The sequence below is a fragment of the Folsomia candida genome, unplaced genomic scaffold, assembly GCF_002217175.1.
Source record: "Folsomia candida strain VU population unplaced genomic scaffold, ASM221717v1 Fcan01_Sc012, whole genome shotgun sequence".
Taxonomy (NCBI): Eukaryota; Metazoa; Arthropoda; class Collembola; order Entomobryomorpha; family Isotomidae; genus Folsomia; species Folsomia candida.
The window spans coordinates 3,865,748-3,890,505 of NW_019091204.1; the positions used below are offsets into that span (position 1 = coordinate 3,865,748).

Below are 24,758 nucleotides of genomic sequence, written 5' to 3' on the forward strand. Positions count from 1 at the left end.
GTTTGCGAGACAAAAACATGGTAGGAATCAATTGCCATTACCAATCATGGCGGATATTTGCATGCATGGCCTTGATGTATTTCCCCATGAATTGGATTCATTCCAAAGGTAAATACGGCCGGTAGTATTTTACCTGCCGTCGATAAAATTGGTTTCATATTCTTGCAACATTGTGGCGCCGCGCGGACGAAAAATCATGCAAAATTGGCGCCGCAAAATTGGTCGGCGTCTACCTCTGATTCATTCGCCGGTTATCAAAGTTTTATTGCAATACAATTACAATTTATGCTTTATTAGGTCACCTTTTCTCACGGGGGGCCGATCCCCGTATATGTATTTACATATGTATATGTAAATTCATATTCTGCATGTGACCGAGAGCCTATAATTTTTTAAAGCAACCTGCATCCCAGCTAATATTCGGGATCCTTGGTCACCAGTATTTACAGGAATCTGCATCATAAAAATTTGTACATGTACAAATTTTTATGATGTATACTAAACTTTCGCCAATTAATAAATTATTATAATTTTTGCATATTTATTTAAATTATTGCACTTGTTCGTTTCTCATTATTTTATTTTCTGCAAGTTACTTTATTTTTTCATATCGCTCATTCCCACATGTTAAAACACATTAATAATTATAATAATTTGTACAAATATCAATTATATGCAGGGTTACACATACGCATGGAAATAATTGTATGTACTTTATTTAAGATAACATTACAAAAAAATATTAAAATTAGCGACGTACAAATAATTTGTAATTACAATTGTACAGTACAAATGTACAATTAATTGTGTGTAAATATATCTACAATTAAATTAAAATTATTACTAACCCTCCAAATTTCTGCCATTTTTTGAAATATGTAAATCCTAACAACAAATACCCGACTAATTATGTACATAATTATCTAAATTAATTGCTTGTCCACTACATAAAATGTACATAATTAGGCAAATAATTATGTAAAATATGTAAATACATATTTGTGTATTACACAAATATTATGAAGGTACGAATTAAATTCACACGTTGTGTTTTTGTACTTTTTGTCAAAACTGAACTGTAACTTTGAAACTTATTATTCAAAATAACTCTTCTGCCACCAGTGTTTGTCATGCATAATATTTAATTTGTAAAGTACAAAATGGCACTCTGTTTTCATACCATATGGGAGCATCTGTTCAGATAGTTGTTACATGCATAGTAATACAAAAAATTACTTATGATAAGGTCATTTCGAATAATAATGTGATAAGCACATGCGTGATTATCCAAGTTGAATAATTGGAACAACTCTGATTGCTTGTGGACCAGGCTTAAAAGCACTGGGATTATTGTTCCAAGCTAGAGAGGGACTATAAGGATAAGACGTGTATCAATTCCAGGTACTAATCGTTACTGGTGCAACATTAAGGAGACCTTGGACACAATCCCACCATCGAATCACTGGATCGTATGTAACGCTTTAATCAATAGCTTCCTCTTTTGACGATTCCCCATGGAAAAATCTTGTTTCTTGGACCAACTTAAAATTTGTAATAATTGATTTGTGTGATAATTGAGAATTTACACCTAACTCAATTTCAACTTTGATCTTCCTTCCTTCAATAGTACATTTATTCAAGGAAGTGAAACTAATATACTTATTTACATATGTATTTCTAAATTTCTGAGGTATACATAGATAAACCCCCAAAATTTGTTAAATGTCAAACTATGATTGTGTCGATAAATATAGTAAAATACATATTTTTTCATTTCTTAAAACTAATGCATTTGACTAAAACCTGTCCATTAACTTCCGGTTTGTAACTCTTCACTAACATCGTGACATTAACACTCGTATTAAACCTGGTAAAATATTTAACGTGATCCTCCCTGCAAATTACAATTATTCAGGGAGGACGATGTATGTATGAAAATAAATGCTATAAAACCAACAAACTGTGAGTAACTAAATATTGGCACCTGCCAACTTAAAAATCATGATAAAAAACATGGTTAAAAATACCTTATTCAAAAAAAACGAAAAAATTGTTTTCTTACCCCGTCTTTACGGTCTAGCACAATTAGCCCGTAATTAGATGTGAAAATTTACTTTAAATAAAAAAATTGACATAATTAAGAGGAATTAGGACGGATTAACATGACCAAGATAAAAGTTACATAGCGTCGTCGTCACTCCCGCTCAAGTAAATAAATATTGATACTTTCATGTGGAACCTTACTACAAAAATTGGCAAATTTTAACCCTTCGAAATGTCAATGTTTAATTGGATTTAACCTGGTTTGAGAATCTTACAATGATAAGCAAACCACTACATATTTTTATGTTGAAAATTTTCAATGAAATTACAATCTTTTCACTAAAAATATAATTTCTCCCCTTCCTAATAATTTGGCGTATGTATAATTTTTGGTATTCGTATACATAGCTCGCTCCGTTTTATAACTATTTAATGAGGCACGTGGCGCGCCTATAAAAGCGCTCATTTATAAGAGAAATACTCCCAATTTATGGGTAACCTTTGTTAAATTATTGTTTAACTGTATCAATTTATATTAAGTTATCTTTTCAAAAACATGAAATTTACCCTTATTCAGCTTCTTCACTTCGTAATATTTGCATTTTACCAGACAAATTAGGTTATATTTAATTACCACGTGGTTTTAACCATGCCTAATTTTTTAGAAGAGGATTATTTTTTCATGGAGATTTATTCTTATCGTTATCTTGGTGATTGTTAAAGCAAAACCTATAATTTTCATGACTACGGAATTATTTAGTTTTAATTGAATCTGAAAAATACCTTTTTTCAGAGTCAATTATAAAAACTAAAAATTGGAATATAACGAAAATATATCGCCCCGCGGGTGTAACGAATTTTAGTCTTTTAATCACAAATCGTCCTACTCCTAAACTACTCTGGGGGTGATTAAGTGAAAAGCTAAATGGGCACGTAATATTTGACTTATTTGCACAAAACGATAGAAAATGTGCGAACTAAATATGTATCCCTTACATTTAGCATACATGTATAATAACCTAGTTTTCGAAATTTTTAAAAAATTTGTTACTTTTCGGAAGCGAATCATTTCAAAACATAAACTTTACGACTTTCGTAAAAGAACTAACTAGTTTTTAAAAGTGGCGAATCTAATTAAAAAATGCTGCAATATTTTTTCAAATTTCACGTTTTCCAAGAATTATCAAGAAGCTTTTCAGGATTTTTAAAAGAAAGATAGATTTCTAAGTATGGTTTTTGTATCTTTTGTGGTGAATGTAAAATGTAATTGTGAATGAAATGTTGTATGTATGTGTAAATCCGCCACTAAATAAGCACACCTGGTGGATTTGCTAATTAACTGACTAAATTAACTAAGGTCTTATCTAATAAGTAGGAAACTTATCGGCTGCATTTTGTCCATTTTATCTTCTCTTTGTCATTCCCGGCAGCACATTCTTCTCCGCATTTTAATCTGGAATTTCTTTTGTAGAAATTATTTTAATCTGTAAATGCAAATTAAATGAATTATTATTCTCCCCAATTAACAAATCTTGCAATTAGCACGAAATTATTTAAAGGTTTAATTACTCACTTAATTAATTAGTGTTCCGTAACGGGATAAGGTGTCTAGGTGAATACATAGTCGAACTTGAATTCAATTTAATGATAACGGAATTGCAGATAAGCACTATTTAAGACAAAAAAATATTTACAAATTAGTAAACTCAATCATTATTTTTGAAAAGTCGCGTTAAGAAATGAAAACAAATTATTTTAGCTAAAAATTCAGCACCTTTTTGACGTCCATTTGTAATTTTACTTTATTTTCGAGTCCAAGATTTCTAACTTCTGCGTAACAAATAAAATAACAGATTAAAAGCTTAATTAATAACAAAAAATAGATTAAAATAATACAAATTTTCTACAAATTTCGACTCTTGGAATTCAAATTAAAACAAAATATGAAGTACTCTTGTTACAAGAGTCTTGTATTTAAAAAATATATACCTTTTTGACATCCCATTTTAATCCATTTCCGACTCCAAGCTTTCCCATTTACGCAATTTTGTACAAAAAGTGCCCCTTAATTAATAAAGAAATACGTTAAAACCACAATTTTTTTTTACAAATTTCGATCTTCTTAAATAAAAACGAAATAAAATATGAACAAAATCTTTTTAAAAAAAATTAATGTACGTACCATTAACTTCCAATTCTAACGGATTTAGGCTCCAATCCTGGCTTTCTCGATACTACAAAATTTTCACTTGCACGGACCTGAATTTATCAAAAGATACGAAAAATATTAAATAATTACTTACACATTATTATCCAGTGAAATGTGTCCGTTCAAATTGTGTATTAATTAATTATTGTGAATTAACTTCTTACCACGATTAATAACTTGAAACCAGGTTTTTCCACTATTCCGGAAGCCACCTTAATTGATAAGAAACACGTTAAAAGCACAATTTCCTCCTAATTCCGATTCCTCTTACATAAAAATGAAAAAAAAATACGAATTTCATATTAAAAAAATGAAGTACATACCATTTAATTCTAACCAATTGATTTCCATGCCTCGATACTTCACTAATTTTCACTTCCAACAACCTGAATTAACCAAGAAAAATACGAAAAGTATTAAATAATTATCCAGTAAAATTTATCCGTTAAACTTGTACTTATCATAAATCACTTCTTACCACCATTAATAACTTGAAACCAGATTTTTCCACTATGCCAGAAGCTACATTATGTCCAGTTCACCACCCCCACCCCCACTTTATCTCAAATTTCTAAAAAAACTACATTTTTTACCCAAAAAATAAGTCACGTCACGACAAAAGCAAGGTTGGAGTAAGAATGGCTGCCTTTTTATCTTTTATCCAGAACGAAATGTGAAAGGAAAGCCAACCGCGGAATTTTCCACTCTCGGCCAACATGGCAAGCACCAAAAGTTTATTGGCAGAGGGTCTTTGTTTCACTCCTACACGCGTAAACTTTGCATGGAAAATGTATGCAAACTTTGCATACGCATGAATCCTTCCAAGAAGGTAAAATATCTTGTGACAAAAATATATTTCCATTCTTATACAAAAATTGTGTATCATGCGATCCAAAATAACATGTCCTATGCACTCTAAAAACAATGCCGGACATATGTAGATGCAGTCTGAATTATAAATTAGGTAAAATATGTAAATTCAGAGTAATATTAACTTGACTTGATACATATGTACATAGTAAAGTTTAGCCTGGATTTGGTACAGTTTAAAATTTAGAATGTATTCACTTCTCAAAAGGGGAACAACATGATTTTTATGAGTGTGAACTCACTCAAAAAAAAGTCTCAGCGGAACTAACATTTTACAAATTTGATATGCAAAAAGGCTATTTTTTTTACTTTTCCCAAATATTTGGAAAATGCAAGGGCAAGATTTTGGTAAAGAAATCTTGACTACATTGGAACAAGTACATATTTACATATGGTACAAAATACAAAATTGTACAAATTTCCAAATTTATTTTTGGTGACATTCCTCAGCCACGAGTCTTTCTACGAAAAGGTTTAATTGAAAATATTTCTCCTGCATGAAATACGCCGACAAACAAATGATGGGGCACTTAGAAAGCTTAACATAAAATTAAAAATGTGATGAGAAAGGTAGGCATGCATGCATATTTTTACTTTTCGTAGTATTCAGGATAATTTTTACCAGAGTGTGCAAGGGCAAAAAGGCATGCCGTGCCTAAAATGCCTTTTTGCCTATTAGGCACGTGAATTTTGGCCATGCCCGATTGCCCGAAATGCCTTTTTGCCTTTTTGGTAAAATCGGGGCAATGTGATAATACGATCCCATGATTAGTTAGTTTTAATCTTTCACAATTCGCAATTCACTTTCACTTTCATAATTCACTATTAATCCGATTTGGATGATTGTCGACACCACTAAAAAAATTATGCACATCTTGAGGTGTACAATTTTTCACAAATACTCTAAATTATCATGACCATGACTGCGTATATAAGGAAGTAATGTTGTGGATTAATTGTGTAGAACTGTAAGGTTGGTAACATTTAGAACAACCGAAATGTAAAGCCAATTACATTGTTGTCACCCTTTTTTGTCCATAGAAAAATTTATAAAATGGTTCAGGCAATACCAAATAGAAACACACGCAAAAAAGCAAAAAGGCATCAAACGGGCAAAAAGGCACGCAAAACGGCAATTCGGCATTGAAACGGGCAAACCGGCAAAAAGGCATGAATTTTTTCCCAAAAAGGCGCCTTTTTGCATACTCTGATTTTTACGATATATTTCTGACCACCAAATGTATCCTGTGAAGAGGTGATCTTTGCCAAATCCTTATTGAAAAACTGGTTCTTTAGATCTGCAACTCTCACTATCTCCTTTTCGTAGTTGTGTTAGTGATCAATGATCACTATGTCAAAAAGGCAACTCTTATAATTCTTACAACTCTTACCACCCAATAACCGGTTAGACATATAAGTAGACTAAATAGGTATACGTATGGTATATAAGTAAGAACAAGAGTGACCATCGACAGCGAGTCGACTGCCTGTATCTTGATACGTGCAATAAAACCTGTCCTGACTTTGTCTCACCAAATCTCACCTTGCCTCCAAGACGCAATTTATTTCCATGTACAACAACGACGACGATCGTCTCATCTGCCTCACCACCACCATCAATCCAGTGAACCCCCCCCCCCATAATCGGAACTTCACATTGGTACCCACGGCGGCCTCTCCTTGTCAGAAGGAGAGAAGGACGCCGCACCCCCTCTCTCCACTCGCCCCATCTTCACAACTGCAGTGTGACGAAGTGTCACAAGGACAAAAACGCCCCATTCACTCTCTACCCCCCATCTTCACGACGCCTGTGTGATAGACTATCACCAAGGTAAGTAAAAAAAAAATTTCCATGACTTTCTAACCACCCCCTCCACACTCTCCCCCCTTCACCATTTTACACGATCCACCATTGGTCGGTACTCCGTCGATATTTTACAGAAAAAAAATTTTGAGTTCCCACCACCGACCATACGTCCACAATTCCCTAGAATCACGTACCTGTCAGAAATAAAAAGGACGGGGAGAAGTTTGGGGAACACTTCTTGCCCACAGGGGCCCCTACATTTCAAGTACACATAGAAGACTGTATGAATTTATTTCCCTTGACTGCGGAGACAGCAAGGACGAGGTTTTTCAGTCCTTTTTGCACCTAGTAGGCCACAGTAGCCATTGTTTCTCGCCATTAAGCGTATTTTTCTAATTATCGGTTCACGCTCCGAGGGGCGCCGATATATTTTGAAAATCATTTACCCTGTGACAGTAAGTCGTACGCACCCCGTTGTTCTCTCCAGCCGTTAGGACATCCTCCGTTTCATTTAGCGTGTTGGTAGTTATAGCTCTTTTTTCCCATACCTGACACACAGCACTTTGTAATAAGAGAGAGCGGCAGCTCGTTCAACTCGACCGCATTGAGGATAATTTCATTTCTCGACATCGATATTACACATCCCAAACCACTAACCCCACATCGGCCTCCCCGAATCCTCGTTCTCCTCCTACTTACCGGTTACCTATAACCACATACGATCCACATTTTCATCCGGCACGCCCACTAGACCAATATTTTTCGGCGGACGAGTCGGCCTTACATGTGAATTAACCCCAGCATCATCTCACACTGTTGGTCCTCATAATTTTGGTGCCACGTCGATTGGCCCATCTCTCCCATCAGCGAGGAACTTTCCAATTTCAACATCTCGACCCCAAATCGAGGTTGTTCCGCATACTTTTGGTGCCACGTCACTTGGCAAATCTCTCCAACCTGCCACCCCCTTTCTAATTTCAACATCTCGACCCCAAATCGAGGTTGTTCCGCATACTTTTGGTGCCACGTCACTTGGTCAATCTCTCCAACCTGCCACCCCCTTTCCAATTTCAACATCTCCACCTCAAAACGAGGTTGTTGCTCCTCACCACGATATCATTTTGAGTCCAAGACGTTCACCCCAACCAGAAACTGCTTCTCCTTCATCACCTCTCTCTTCTGACCCCGATAGCTAAAATCCAGTTTCGAGTGCAAACCAACTACCTGCAGCATCCATCCCTGCGACTTTTTATCTCAAAACTAGTATCTTGCCTCCCGCTACTTTCTATCCTCAACCAAACGCCAGCCCCCAACGTCTTCCATCAACCACCACACTCCACTCCAAACCGCATCTCAAACATCGTAGTCTACGAAACCTCCTGCACAACGACTCCGTGCCCATCAACCCCTCCTTATCCTTATTGGTACCACAACATCTTTTACTCTGCCCAAAACAACCTTCCGCTCCTCAACCACCACCATTTTTTCCTTTCATTATTGCATCACCCACTCTTTTCCAAATGGGGACAACTATCAACGACATCACCATCTCTCCAGGATGTTCACCCCCGACAGACACTAACTCTCCTCTTTCTTTCCCACAAGTCTGTCCTAATACGGAGTTGGAACCTTTACCAACCCCCGCGGCACCTCTCCCTGCTAACATTTTGTGCCACTTCACATTCTACCTTCCTTTCAACCTGTACCTCCACACCATACCAACGCATTCTATCGACCACCTTTCCCTCCCTCGCATATCTCGACCATTGATGGCGACTTCTGCGCCTGCCCACCACACATCTCTCACATCGACAATTTCACGGGGTGGCCCACACCCGCTACATCTTCTTCCTACGATGCAGCTTTCGCCCACCTCATTCAAGCCTTAAGGTTTACTTCCATTCAAGACTGTAATGCACACCCCCCATTCGTCAATCCCCGATCGACCAACGACCCGCACTTCGTCTCTCTCTTAGCCCAACAACTTCCTTCGCAATTACAACAAGGGAACAAGGGATTGGTACATCCGACATGAGGCCTCATGTAGTCTCTGCAGGTTCAGATTCTATTCATATGTTAGATGCACCTCGCCCTCGTTCCTCGGGTCAGCACATGACCTTCCCAGATTCCCCACCGACGGGTGGTTTTAGACACAATAACTACCAACAGCGCACCTCACAGGGTAACCGTAACCGTAACCGTAACCATAGGGGTAGATCTTCATATTCTATCAACCGTGGTGGCGGTTTCTCTACCCGCCAGAATGTACATAGCCAATTTCACATCCCAGCACCTTCGAATCACTGGCAATCCAGGAATACAGAATTCCGAGGCACACATCACATACAGGATGGTGACGGCCGTAATTTTGGTGGAGGTGGGAGAGTCCATTCTCGACGACGCTACAACCCCAATACTAACCGACCTCGTAGTGATAATCACTCGTTGTATTCTCCCCCTAACGCACACCCCCGCCAATCACGTTCTAACTTATTGCCTATACACACTAACTACAATCCAAATCGCTCCTTCTCACATATCCCAAATACCTGGCGACCAGATCTATTAACTCGACCTAATCTACCTACCAACCTCTCCCGACCACTTTCCAATTGTAACCCTCTACCTTCTTCACCCAGCCAACGCCTCGCCCCCACACCGCCGGTGGCAACATTCCTTTTCCTTCATGCCCCGATTGCGTCGCCTCACGACCCACGAATTTCTCTATCCCACATACTTTTAAAACGGGCAGAGTTTGACCAACCTCTGCCCCTCGGCAACGTTCTCAATTAGATTACCTTGTTACACTAGCTGTATTAATTATATACGTATCACGGCGAACCCAGGATGGTCCCCTTGACTATCCCCGTAATACAATAGTAATAAATAGTAATACTTACCGGTCACCCAGATAGCTGTATTAATTATATACGTATCACGTATATACGTATACACGTATACACGTATATACGTGTCACGGCGAACCTAGGATGGTCCCCTTGACTATACCCATTAATACAATAGTAATAAATAGTAATACTTACCGGTCACCCAGATATATATATATACGCATTATAAAACCCACCCATAGGATTTACAAAAACAAAAATCCACAAGAGAAGATCTTTCTCCTGTGTATTTTTTTGCGCTTTTCCATAGGTGATTTTCGATATCTAGGATTACGTAGACATCCCACATTCTTTTGTACCACATAACTATTACTTAGAAGCGAAAACCGGATAGTCTACCATATTATACAGCGGTCGCTCTATGGTCCCCACAACCATTCGCCGCATTAAATATATAAGAGAACTAACGACGCGATAATCATAAATCCACAGGAGAGTTCCTTCTCCTGTGCATTTACGTTGCATATAGACTTCCATGGACATCTCCCCTAATGAGTACCCTCACTCCCCTACCTTAAGATTTAACACTTAGTAAACTCCTCCTGGTCACCTTCGTCTGCACATTTTTCCAGTATTAGGCAACCTTCGATCTGTCATTCAACCAGTAGCGAATTGTCAGCTCAATTACATTAGTTTTCTTTCTTAAACGTTACTACGTACCTCCCCGTCTGTTCACGAACCACGTACGCGACTCAGCAATACGTTTAGTATAACGGTATCTTCTACTCTACCTCTATATACTCAATTGCTACAACACTTTGTCCAATCTCACTTCACCGGTTGACTCAACACTTTACTCGCCCCCGATGTTATTCTCAATCCATATACCTTTTGGACCAACTGGACCACAATATTACTCTCCTCGCTTCAGGGCTCATCTCCCATGCTGTTCAAACAATTAGCCGTCTCACTTACAACGATCCGACCAACCGACCACAATCTAGTTCCAACCCACCTTCTACCTTTTATCGCACACCTGAACCTCACCAAACCTGTTCTCCGCATCGACAGGACGGCTCGGCCAATCTCATATCTCCCACGAGGAAGAACGACCTTCCTCTCAGGGACGCCCTCATTCTCACCTGATTCTCTCCCCTCAAAACCAGTCTCCCTCCTGCCTCAATTGTGCATACTCATCCTGCAGACCATCCAACTCGACCCTTCCTCAGGCCATAACACCCATCACCCACCAACCCATATTCTTCTTCCAGACGACTCTCTTCTCCTCGCAACCTGCAGTATCGCCCCAGACACTGGCTCCTCCGTCTTGTATCTTCCACCTTGTGACAGTCAACGACGTGCAGTTCAACAAGACCACACAACTTCTACTCCAACTAAAGGAGGATTTCATACTCCCGTGCCATGGACCAACAAGTTCCCAAGTCGCCTAAGGCCACCTTCTCGTCCACCCAATTTCGGGCGTACAACAGCTCAATCCTCCTGCTGACCTATCTCGAAGAAATGCAATTGGCCTCCGAACTTCTCCGACTTTTTGATGCGAACTTTTTCTTCACCCGCAACCACCTCCTCCAAATGTGTGGAAAATTTACGTCCAGCATCTCACCTCCACGCCCATTTAATTTCACCGACTCTACAGCTGTGGATGAAAAATGGTACAACGAATTTACAGCCAGACACCCGGAAGTATTCCGCAACCCCAATATCCTCACCTATTATGGCGCTTATAGATTCTGCACACGACACAATGAAAAACTCACCATTGTCCCCCTTCAAAACTCATAACGGTGCCAGGTAACCTACGTTCACTTCCTCCACGCCCTCCCAAAAGGGGCCTCCTGTCATGCTATCTCCCGCGTCTTAAAACCGCGTCATACCACGTATCAAGATCACGCCGAACCACCCATCCAACCTGAGGAAACTCCTCCAATCCCCCCACTCTACCCGAACATACCCTTCCCCACCACTTCCATCCACTCCCTCACGTCCTGTGCCGGCTACCAGTAGGCCAGCCCCACCCCAAAATTCAACTCAAGGCTCTCCATCAATGCAATCTCATCCAGCCGATCCGCCTCAACAATAAAAATACTTATAATTTCTTCGCGCCATCCGTTGTCATACGCCGCCACGCCGACATATGCCAATCACACTTTCTTTAACAACCAACGACAACGGATTCTTTTTCTCTTACATAGATCCAACCCACCTCCTCACCCCACTTCTCCACCTCACCCAACCAGCGTGACAACGTTCCGACACCTAGATTCATATGGGATACGAGTCATATCCCACAACATGCATAGGATCCTCCTTGCCTAAATACGCCCATTTACGTACATACTTCCCGCATACACAACCCCCTTTCAATTTTTTTTAAATCATAAGGACACCTTCCACTCACCATAAGTTGGCCTCATAATTTTCTCGCCTTCCATTTACTCTAGAAGTTCCCGATCTCCCTTCTCCTACTTCAATGTTTTCAACAAGTAACCCAGACTTCCCGACCCTGAAAGTGACGACTCATCGGTGATCCTCAACTACGCCTCATCAGCTCCAATCCATTTTTTCTCCAGTCCCCACCCAGGCCCACCCTAAATCTCCCCCTGTTTGCGGCTCAACTTCCGGCGACTCTATCCTTCTCTCTCTGCCGTCCACCTGAACCCCCACACCCCACCCATCTCGTTCTTTCAAGCAACTCAGACACCCGTTTTACCCACTCAGCATCATCAATTTCATTCAGAAGACCAACACTTAACCACGGTTAAAAATTATTGGAGATATTGGAAATTTTGTCAATTTTATTTCGACAACAAAAAAATTAACCACGGTTACAAATTATTGGAGATATCGGAAATTTTGTCAAATTTATTTAGACCGCAAACAATTAACCAGTTACAAATTATTGGAAATAGTGCACATTATTGGACACAACAAAAACTTATCTACGACGACGATAATCTACTTCTGGATTAGGATTTCCTTGGCATCCTATCAGATGACATTTTCCTGGATTACAAGAACCCCCGTTGCAGTTCTTCAGGTGATACCTCCATCGGTCCATAGCAATGAAGACATGGCCACATGGACACCTCCTCCGAAACCACTGAAATCATCAAGTCAATTAATTATTATCTTCGCCATTACACCTCTGTCCAACCCCTCCATCAACGGTTCTCCCTTACTCAGTTTCACTTACTTTTTTGGACCTGGCCTTTATCCTCATTTTTCCTTCCGCCATCACCCTCCCGCTCCCACCGGCCTGGTTGGCGCTCCTCTCGGTCTTCTCACCTGCACCAGTGGAAGACTTCTTCTCCTTCCGGACACGTTTCACCTGCCAAATTCAAACAATATCAGACCATCATTTTTCTCTTCAAGCAAGTGCGTACCCCTACATCCACACACTACTAGCCCGGCTTCTCACCTTAACAAACAACGCCTCTTAGTCCTCCTCCTCCTCCGAAGACACCGATCCCGAATATTGGACCTACATACAAACCATTTCCGACAGTCAATCTTTTTATCAGGTCATCTACTCAGGGGTTTCATCTTTATTAAATTGGCAAACAACTCATCCCTTACTTGATAATTCCTGCCGCCTGTTGTCCCTCTTCCACCACTACTACCCGGCTGCATTTCAGTTCTGTGGCCCACCTCCTAAACACACATGTCACCATTACTTCTCCACTCGCAAGAAAGAACAAAAGTAAACCAACACAAACACAACCACCCCCCAAACAAAAAACGACATAAATAATAATAAAACACAAACAAACAACAAAAAAAAAATCAATAAAAACAGACCAATCCACAGACATCTCTACGATAACTACTTACCACCGTGCCAACTGCTGCGGCGTCATCATCTAACAAGAAGCATAGAAGCAAGCAACAACAACATAATCAGCCTTAACTGAGCAAACCATATGACAACAATAGCACCTCACCTGAGCACATTAAATCTATGACTTCGATTCCAGAAGCTCTGCCACTCCCTGAGCCTACCTCAGGAAGGCGAGTTAACACAACTCGACACTCGGGTAGGTTGTACCCCAAAACATGACCACGATCTTCTCTGCGATGCGGCAAAGGTCGAAGACTTCGACGCGACTCGTTGGGGGACACCTCCATCACAGAAATTGGAGGCTGGTAGTCCTCCTCCTCGTCCTAATCGTCATCATCTTCCGAAGAGGTCCTTAGAACCTCCTCTCGCGCAAACCCTTCTAGGATCCCGTCCAACACGGTATCCGGCACCATTCTCGCCGTAGCACAGTTCAACAAGTCCGTCATGTACGGCATTCCCCCTACCCCGGGGGGGACACCCGCCTAAAAAAAACAGACTCACACTTCACATCAACTCCCCCCCTCCTTCTTCCCGCCAGCCAACTCACCAATATCGTACCCCTATGCTCCATGATGAACTCCAGGGTCACTAATTCCACATACTCTTGACTGAACATCCACCCATATGGATCCTCCCGAACCGCCTTCCTCAGCCGCACGCGAAACTATACACAGATCAATAAATCCCCAGACAAAGACAAACAACTACAATGCTCCCTCACCCTCGTCGCTTCCTTCCCGCCCGTCGCCGGTTTCTCCGGTCGGTACCCCGATCCACCCATAGGCAGCGGCTTCATGTCAGACCTCCTAAGAGGCAGGATGACATCCCACCTTGGGTATCCTTGCAGCTGGACGACCCCGTGCGAAGCACCCTTGTCTATGGGGAGACGCGTGGACAGAAACTCCAGTTTCGTCCACGAAGGGTCTGGTACCAATGGAGCGCAAGACACCCACACCGCCACCAGGGCCTCGGGCTCATTGATTCCCACCGCCCACTCTGGAACGACCAGATGTCCATAGTCCCCCCAGACCAAACGAAGAAGATAGTTGTCAGCCGATACCAACCTTGATTACAACCCAACCTCCATCATTTCAGGAACAAATCCCGCCCTTACAACAAAGACTCTCTTACCTCCAACCGGCTATCTCTTCTCGTTCTGGCACCCTTCCCAGCCTTTGTTCCGTAAAAAACGACGCCGCGGGAATACGGACCCTTACGCCCCGATAACTTCCCACGGCGGATTCCATCGTATTCACGGCCAGACGCCTCCCATCCTCCACCGGGTCAGAGTCACGCGCAAACTCCCCCAACTCGAATGAAAGTTTCGGAATCCATCGAGTTTGATAGATGCCCTCCCTATCCTGGCGAGCCGTCACCAGGAACCTCATATGAGGTCCTACCACAACCCTGTAAAAACAAACAAATGATTCCTCGTACATCCCCGCACCCACCTACTCCAATAGCTTCTCCTAAACCCCCCTCCCCGAACGAATAAAAACCTCTCGACTTACTCCAACTCCGGGTCCCTAGGCGACTGGCCCACCTTCATCTCCTCCGGTAGATACTCCCGGTAAAGATTCAAGTTATCCCGGGGTGGAAACAAGGCTATTTCTCCCGACCAACTAGGATGACGGAGGATGACCCCGCATCCGTCCTCCAGACACAGCTCCCCGGGATTATGTTCCTCCGAGGGCGAATCTTCCGAAATCCAGCACGCGAACCGGACTCCACGAATCCTCTCAAGAAAAACCGCCGCCCCCTTCCCCACGACACACTACAAAACCATACAACCCTACTTAGGACTACCCCCCATAATTGGCTCTCGTAATAAAAGATACACGAGTACATAAATACATAAACACATCCAAAACGTACATTTTTCCACCGGTGGATCCGCCCTCCACACCTCCAGGCCGACCAGACATGACTCCCCGCCCTTCCGACCCGTAGTTTAGATCTATACTCTCAAGTAGAATGGCCAACAAACAATATGAGGTAACCTTAAAATAAATTATTTGCTTAAAAGCTGAGCTTTAAGGCTTGTTTAACTACTAGAAATGTTTGGAAATATTTGTGCAAATAAGACTAAATATATGGAATTAATAATTTATGCTACGAGCTTAAAATGAGTAACAAATGTGAATAAGCATATAAAAGCTAAAATACAAATTATCAATTTAACTAAAATTTTCACTCATATTTGATTAATTTTCAAATGTTTTGAGACACGAGTGGAAATAAATTGCTTGATTTTGCTCCCATAAAATTAATCAATACCTCAGAACACGAAATGAATGCTATGAATTCGTTAATTAACAACGTCCGAAATCCGAGTTTTGCATCATGTACAGTCAATGGAACAAGTATAGGCACCACCCACACAAGCTACCTAAAATTGCCTATAACCTTGGCATGCATTATCAAAATAGCATGAAACTTTGTACACATTTAGAAAATCTAATGTAGTGTTCGATTATAGTCATGTTCCCGACTGAAATTATATAACCGTAACGTTATTCTGATTTTGATACGAACACGCCACGTTGGAACCTGCAAAAAGTATTGGCACCTTATGTCTTAATTATTTGAGCGAAATTTTTATAACGATAAACCTCTGCCTTTTGTCACGGTAAGTTAATCAGATAACAAAATATAACTTTATCTGCTTCGTAAGTCCAGATTGGTATTGTCTACAGCCAAAATTGCGACACCAAACGAGCTATTTTTGGCGGAGCGAGAAATAATCTTGCCTCCTTCTCAAACAAGCTTGGATATCAAAAACTCAGACAGGAAACATGCTCCGTGATATTCGAAATGTAGCCAAAGAACATGAAGCAATCATTTTAGTTCCTGCTTTCTTATGATCCGGCTAAAAAAGCCGCCTAATCCTAAAATCAACGGATTAATCAAGCAAATTATCACTCGAGATCGGAATATTTCAACCTCCAAAATCATGTTAAATTTGAGTACGAGCTATGGGGTCAACAGATCATGCAATCTGGTGATCAATAAAAAATCATGCCATGGGGTTTCAGGGTCCAGTTGCCCGACAAGCGCGAGGGTCCTCAAAACGAAGAAGCTCAATAAATTGGAATGGGGTAAATATCACCCTAAATAGACTTTCATTGAGTAAAGAAGGGTCTGCTGCTTCGACATAAGCCAGTATTAGTTATTCGGAGCCAATTGAATGGTCCAAGTCTGGCGGATGCCATAAAAGGCTCACAAAAACGAATATGTGCATATGGCAGTTAAACACAGCATAGGATCGATTGTGGTTTGGGGTTAAATGACTAGGTCGAGGCGTAGTTGCCTGGTAATTATCGACAAAATCATGACCAGGGAGGTCTTATTAATCATTACAAACCATAATTTGAAATCATTTGGCAAAAACCTGACCTAGGAAGGAATTTCATATTCCATAAATGCAGTGACCCCAAACATATAGCCAAATTAACTGTGCAAGTTTTTGGAGACTGAAAAGATTAAGCTTCTTTCGTTGGCCGCACAGTCTCCCGATGTGATTCTGATTGTCCGGGTTGAGAAAAGAGGGACTGATTGGAAACCACTCGTCGAAAAACGAGCTTGCCAAAAGTTCGGAAGAAGTTTTGGCAGCCATATAGAAAAGCGTTATAAAGAAACTTGTCGAATCAATTCCACGGCCTATTTATGCTCTTATTGCGTCGAGGGGAGGTGCCACGTAACATTAGAAGCAGTGTGACGTAATAAAATTGGCGATTCTTTGATTTATGATTTTATAAGTTATAGGGTGCCAATACTTTTTGCGGGTTAATTTTACATATTTTCCAACAAATTATCTAAAAACTTTGTTTATCCAATTTTAATCAATAAAACATGATTATAATCGAACACTACATTAAATTTACTAAATGTGTACAAAGTTTCATGCTAATTTGATAATGCATTCCAAAGTTATAGGCAATTTTAGGTAGCTTGCGCGGGTGGTGCCTATGCTTGTTCCATTGACTGTAGAAGAAAATTAATATTTAAATAATTAATTTTTAAATACTTGCAATATTTAAAGTATTTAAATACTAAACTAGTTAAATACATTTTATGCACTCAGGTACTTAAATAATAAATACTAAATACTTGAAATTCAGTATTTAGATTTTAAATAATATATACTAAATACCCAAATCCGGTATTTAAGTAAATACTGATCTTAAATACCAAAGTATTTAAATACAACAACTCTGGTCCTAACCATACTTGATTTTTATTTAAACTATGTTAGTCATTATTTTCCTGATGTGTGGGACTGGTTGTCAGGATCCTCTTTTTGGCGTAGGATTTTTTTGTCCATTGCCTTACAGTTTTTCCACGACGTCGGATTTTGAATACTTGTTTGATTTCTCTTAAAGTATCTCCTATTCCAAAATTTGTATTTGTATTTTCACCCATGGTGAAAATCTTGGAGGAAAATCTTAAATTTTTCGAACGTTATGTTTAAATCTATCTCGGGCTCGAGCGTAAATTCGGATGCATTAAGCAATACACGCGATTGACTGCAAATATGCATAATTCTTGAGCAGCTTATTGGTCGGGCATAATTTACTTGTATTGTGTCAAACTTGCCTGGTATTTAATACTTAAACCGAAAATATATATAACTTTGCATGTATTTATGCAAACTGTATTAAAATAGTGTAAGTTAGAGTTATTAAGTACGCTCGTAAGGTAACGTAGAAATTTGTAGCCTAAAAAAGGTGATCTTAATATTTTTTTGGGCTTCTACCCAATTATAATGATTCGTGTCAAGAAACTTTTTGTTTTAAATTTTTATGCTAGAAATAAATATATATTTATATTTATTCATATTTATATGAATAAAATAAATAAAAATAAATACGTGTAGTTAAATGAGCGTACTCACATCAAACTTCGCATATCTCGCAAATTGAACACAGCAACATAACCTGCGAAGTTTTGCGAGATATGCGAGATTTCGCAAAAATTTCACTGGAAAATCATGGGATTTTTTTTCGCAAATTTACCAAGCAATTGGGCATGTTCTTCTTCCGCAAAATTACTACGCAAACTCATCCTCATCATCGCCAGCAGGATAAATTAATGAAATAAATGGATACAATAACCAAAATAAATGTTTTTCAGTAGATTTACGAGATTGGAGAGATTTGCGAAGACATATTTTGCGAATCCCCTCACGAAAGAAATATTTTGATCTTCGCAAGTTTACTAAATGAGTTGCGATGCGAAATTAGACGTTCTTGTGAGTACGCCCAATATAACTTTTTTAAGTTTTAAATTTTCATGCTACTTCGGAATTTTTTAAAATGGGACAAGTCTCAACTTCTTTAACATTACAAGTTTTTCAAACTTTCGTAATTACTCAACTTAATTTTGAGCAATCATGTTCTTTAATTTCTGAAATCACGTTAGAATTGGAAAAGGTGTATCATTTTTAATGATTCTGATTTTGGTTAAAAATTCCACCAGAAGGGAAAATAAATATAAGTATTAGCATTTAAGAAAATACAAAAAGATAAGTGTTTTTAAATCTTTCTGTGAATCAATAATTTAAAATTTGTCCAGTGAAAATCGGAGAAAACCACTTGAGGCTTACGTTTCGTTAGAAACGTGATTCTTTAGGTCAATTCTACTACGCTAACAAGATCTCGTAGCTGTAGTGGCTTATTTGGAGATGAAAAGACTAACAATGCAAGTCTTTTACGTGTAAAACTCAGACCTCAAAGGGACCAATTTTATTTTGTTCAGCACAAAAGATTAGCACAGCCGTATTTTTACAATTTTCCATATTTGAGCGCGAGGCGCGAATTTTAAACTGTTTTCCAGCCAAAACCTCGGTTGTTAAAAATTCTGTAACTTTTCGAATTTTAGCGCAAATCAAAAAATTCGAAAACATGTCTCGTCCGAATGACTTACTTGACTTGAAAAACTACACATGTATTATTTTTTGAAAATTTAAAAATTTGACAGACTGTATCATATTAATTAATTTCAAAACCTGGCAACAAATTTTGAAATTCAAATTTCGAGTTATTTGGATTTTTCATAAGTCAGGTAAGTAATTCTGAATCGAAATGTTTTCGAATTTTTGGATTCGCGCTAAAATTCCAAAATTAACAGAATTTTTAAAAACCGAGGTTTTGGCTGAGAAATGCTTTAAAATTTGCGCCTCGCGCACAAATTAGCGCGTTAGGGAAAACGAAAAAATATGGGAATGTTTAATTTTTGTGGTGAACAAAATAAAATTGGTCCCAAGCAGATCTGAGTTATACACGTTAAAGACTTGCATTGTAAGGATATGAAGATTAGATTGAAGGAATAACGAATACCCTTAATGTATTTAACATGGAACTCCATTCGTAACTTAATTCTTATTTTTTGCAGTATTTAGCGTATTTTTTTTTAATTTCTCGGGCTCTGCTGGGGGGGGGGGGCTCAAGCCCCCCTAGCCCCCCCCTTGGCTACGCCGCTGATACTGGTATCGATTTGGTAATAATGCCTTACCGGATTGGTTATAGCTTTATCCTGAGTGGTAAAGATTTCATTACCACCACATTACTACGCCGTCACGATAAACGATACATAAATAAATTATGTAAGTTGCTTGACGCCGAAATTTAAAAAAAATATAAAATATTTCATTGGTAGGTATTTTGTGGAAAACTCGATGGTAAAAAGTGACTTTTTTTCTCGATATTTTCCTTCTAAAATTTTGGAATTTTCCGTATACCGACCAATGTTAAAAAGTGCATTTTTCCTATTTTTCGCAAAAACTGTAATTATGCAATGAACATGTACTGATAATAAATTTGACTAAAAAATTAGTTGTAAGAATGAGGTCGAATATAGTGTAGCAGAGTGGATCAAACGCTTTCACATAATTTGCTCAGTATGTCCTACAATTTTAACCGTCCCCACTGATCCTGTAACTGCTTGACGCAAACCCGCTTGCCCCAAATATTTTACGGATTCTACCAATTTTAATAAAAACATTAATAATTCCCAAGACGATAACTTTCCCCACTTTCCACACGAGTTTCGTATCTTCAGCCATGAATCCAACAATCGATATCGTCATAAGGACTCCGCATAGAGTGAAAACAGGAAGGATTAGAGCCATTGATACAAGTTGTGACTCATGGAATGTTACAGGTTCTCTCAGATTACCCAAAATGAACTGCACCAGCTTAAAATAGTTATTAGCTTGATCAGCCCCTCGAAACGCGACAGCTATTTCATATACTTTCCGCCACATCTGGTTCAAACCGAATTCATGCAAGCGTTCCTTTTCCTTGGCAAAATAAGGTGCCAGCATATTGTAATTCCCGCCATGCAACACTCTAACTCCGAACGGCGTGTCTCCCTTATTTCGGACAATGTGACGAGTTCCCTGAAGTTTAGCCGATCTTACCTTGTGCTGCAAGTCGTTCTCTAACATAAATAATGCAATCGTTGGGTGCCTACGTGTAGAATTTTCTGTCATAATTTTGTTCGTCATATGCCACACAGACTGGTTTTGGATTAGTAATACTTTGGCTTGAAATTTGGTTAAGAACTTCTGAAATTTTAGATTTTTACCGCCACCATAGATTCTTTGTAATTTGGGAATAACATAATGCAGCAAAAGGCTTAGCGGGGAGTCCTTATCACCAGCTAAATCTATTGATACCAGTGGAATATCCCAGTTAACAAGGTCATTTATTCCTTCCGGAGTCTGAGATGGGAGTAAAACCGTGAGGCATGAGAATATCGAACCCTGATAAAAATTTCCCATGAGGATCATATTCCCAAATAACCACAAGGTGACCATTATCCAGACCGCCTTTCCTTCACGATATGCCCTACCCGAACTCTCGCCAACCTGCCCTAGATATATGCAGCTTACAGTGATCACCTTCCCGGCCATCGTAGCAACGAGGGAAGTCCAGATTTTCACATCCCCATTCCATTGAATCAGGGTCAAAATTCCCGCAGCTGATAAAATGCTAATTATGAGGCAAGACCAAGTCTCCAAATCCAACGGGGAAACAAACGTGGATACTCCGCCCGCAGGAGATGGTGGATTGGTTACAGTCATGAAATTTATGGATATAAATTCAACTTGGTAAACGAAATGGTATACCCGAAACTCGTCAAATAGTGCGGCCAAAGCAAAACCAAAATTTCCTTCGAAGGGAAAATGTCGGCCTGTACTGTATTCTAATACTGCTAAGTTATACTTTTCCGCAATTGCTGCTACTAGGCAGAAGTCAGAAAATGTGAGATTCGCCAATCCTTTATAGAGTAAGCCACACTTTGCTTGAACTGATGTATGAACAAGGACAAGGTATTTGTGCATGTCCCTATTCTGAGTGTCCCAAGTCCGCCTGATGCCTAGTAATGAGAAGGTCCTTGGTGCTGAGAATATTTTCGGATTACAGGTCAAGCATGGAATTAGGAGGCGCACGGGCAAGGTTTCCTTGAACAAGACCAGCTTAAGAGTGCCCAACCAATCAGCGTGGCGGTGAAGACATTCCTTGCTCCGAGGAGAATTAATGTGACCAGAAAAGTATTCTTGTCTAAATACCAAGTGAGAAATATGGAATATATATTCACACTGTAGAAGACCCTGTGCAGTAATAAATTCCATAGTGCCATGCAACGGAGCGAAGGCAACTTTAGGTCGCGATAATTTCTCCGTGGGACGATGTTTAAACTTATTTATGAAATTTATTTCTAAGGGGACGGGCATGATCATTTCCCTTTGATGAAGAACGAGATGGCGAATCGGTGTGTACGCATTATTGGATCTGACGTCTTGAAAATAAGGGGAATCACCATCTACGTCTAATATCTTGTACATGTTAGGAGTGAATATGAATGTAAGATCTGAATCGTGAAATAAGCCCTTCCAAAGACAGTTACATTCACTGTACGGTAGCAGTGAGAATATTGTCCCCAGTAGAAAACAACCTCTGTTGAGAAAGGGCATTATTGAAGCTGGACACCTCTCCATTTTCACTCAATCTGGCCACATTTTATTTTGTTAAGAAGTAGTATAGATACATGTGTTTCGAGGCGCTTAGAGGTAGTTATCTACAAACAATAAAATTGATTTTTGTTAGTTGCTTTGCTATTGACATCTTTGCAAATAATTTACTTCATCACTTCTTCGCGTCCTGTACCTACGGGTCTAGTATCCTTTTTATAATATCAACATGCGACATTACAGATGTCACTGAGCTCTATTTTTAATAGGCGCCAATAAATAGATTCACGTAACTCGTCACAACAATAGAAAAACTCCTGTGTTGACTCCTGCGAGCAAAGGATTCAAAATCCTAATTTCAAAGGACGTAGCTGAACGCATTACATGGTTATTATTAGTTTCACCTGAAGAATATACAGTTTGAATTCTCTTAAATGTAATGACTGCGGTCTTGAAATATGTAAATATGTGTACGCACTTTTAAATATTAGGATTCGAAATATTTCCATCTTCGAGAAGTTCCGTAGTCACCAAAAATTAAAGTTCTGGCTTCAACTGTTCCAAGAAAATCGTTTTGCTGTACGTACGAGAAATAAATGTCCCCGATCAGTTATTGAATAATTTAATAGTTCGTCATCCTCACCTATACAAGTGATAAGTAGCCCACATGCATTTTTCATTGCTAACTAATTATTTCTAGAGCCGCTGAGTGCTTTTGTGTCAATTACATATTTATGTATGTATGTAGGTAAATATGTATTATAAAACCGGGTTGCTTTAATTTACTAAATAGGCTTCTTTCTTTTACAACTATTGTGATATTCAAATATGCACTGTTAGAAATCTTACATGATCACGCAGGGAGCTTATTTGTCGATACTAAAGTTGCCATCGCTTACAATACAGTATATTAAAATAGTACCAAGCAATATTCATATATGACTCAACCAATATGGCATTTATACATAAATAACACCGTGTAGCAATAACTCGGTATTACATTTTTACAACATTGGTGTCAAATTTTTACATACCGGGACAATTTTAATACCAGGCAGCAGCAACGTTAATACCGAGAAATCAATACCTGCGTGACTACACCGGATTTCTAACAGTGTAGTACATAAATATCAAATTGTATCGGTCGATACCATTTTGGTATAGAGGTCGACGCCTCCGATCGCACGCCGCCACGCTGCCGAACGCCGGTAGTATTTTACGAGCCGCCGCCGCCGAAAAATTTGTTTTTCTATTCCTTTAAGATTGCAACGCCACGCCGCGCCGCCCATGCCGCCGAAAGATCACAAAAAACTGCCACCGCCGAAAATTTGTCGGCGTCGACCTCTGCTTTGGTATAGTCATATACAGAGTCCCTAACTCAACTGATAATAATACATTGTCCATCATCACGATCCGATAATCCCACCATCCGCATCCAACGTCGACGAAATGTTAAAAATTTAAACACATAAAAATATAAAAACAATTATCCTAAAATAAAGTTTAAGATTTTGAACCTGAAATTTTTCCAGTTTTTTTCAAATTTAAGAAGTGTAAATACCTGATGTAATTTAGGTTATTTTTTGATGCCGTGGTGCGTGATGCTGGTCCATAAGTTTGGCCAAGCTAGAGCACTCACCACGGCATCAAAAAATACCCTAAATTACATCAGGTAGACTTCTTAAATTTGAAAAAACTGGAAAAATTTCAGGTTCAAAATGTTAAACTCTATTTTATGATAATTGTTTTTATATTTTTATGTGTTTAAATTTTTAACATTTAGTCGACGTTGGATGCGGATGGTGGGATTATCGGATCGTGATGATGGACAATGTATTATTATCAGTTGAGTTAGGGACTCTGGTCATATATGGATACCTCTTGGTATTATTTTAATACTGGATTTCTGAGAGTGTAGTAAGACGTTGGTTAAGACGCCGCCGCTGGCCTGGCTATCTCTATTAATGAGTAGTCTGGTCACCCCACAAAGTACATACAAGACGTTAGTTAAGTCAGGTATTAAAATTTGTTGCCGAAAAGTAACCATAATTTTCCAGATCTTAAAACCAATTTTTAGCGCAAACTGTGTTCGTGCCAGATTTCGTATTAAGCGATAAAATACCATGGTACATTTTTAAATACAA

General features: G+C 39.2%; 2 long non-coding RNA genes across 2 annotated transcripts; both read right to left on the bottom strand.

The window, feature by feature from the left end:
• Nucleotides 1–576: 576 nt before the first annotated feature.
• Nucleotides 577–4,922, bottom strand: LOC110855323. Its single transcript, XR_002548439.2, has 8 exons — nt 4,731–4,922; nt 4,576–4,638; nt 4,417–4,464; nt 4,226–4,302; nt 4,033–4,107; nt 3,818–3,873; nt 3,617–3,712; nt 577–3,527 (listed from the first exon to the last, which is right to left on the bottom strand). It is a non-coding gene; the product is annotated as an uncharacterized LOC110855323 (long non-coding RNA).
• Nucleotides 4,923–12,745: 7,823 nt separating this feature from the next.
• On the bottom strand, nt 12,746–13,658 carry LOC118437234. Its single transcript, XR_004835963.1, has 4 exons — nt 13,376–13,658; nt 13,218–13,280; nt 12,993–13,127; nt 12,746–12,899 (listed from the first exon to the last, which is right to left on the bottom strand). It is a non-coding gene; the product is annotated as an uncharacterized LOC118437234 (long non-coding RNA).
• Between the last annotated feature and the right edge of the window lie 11,100 nt (nt 13,659–24,758).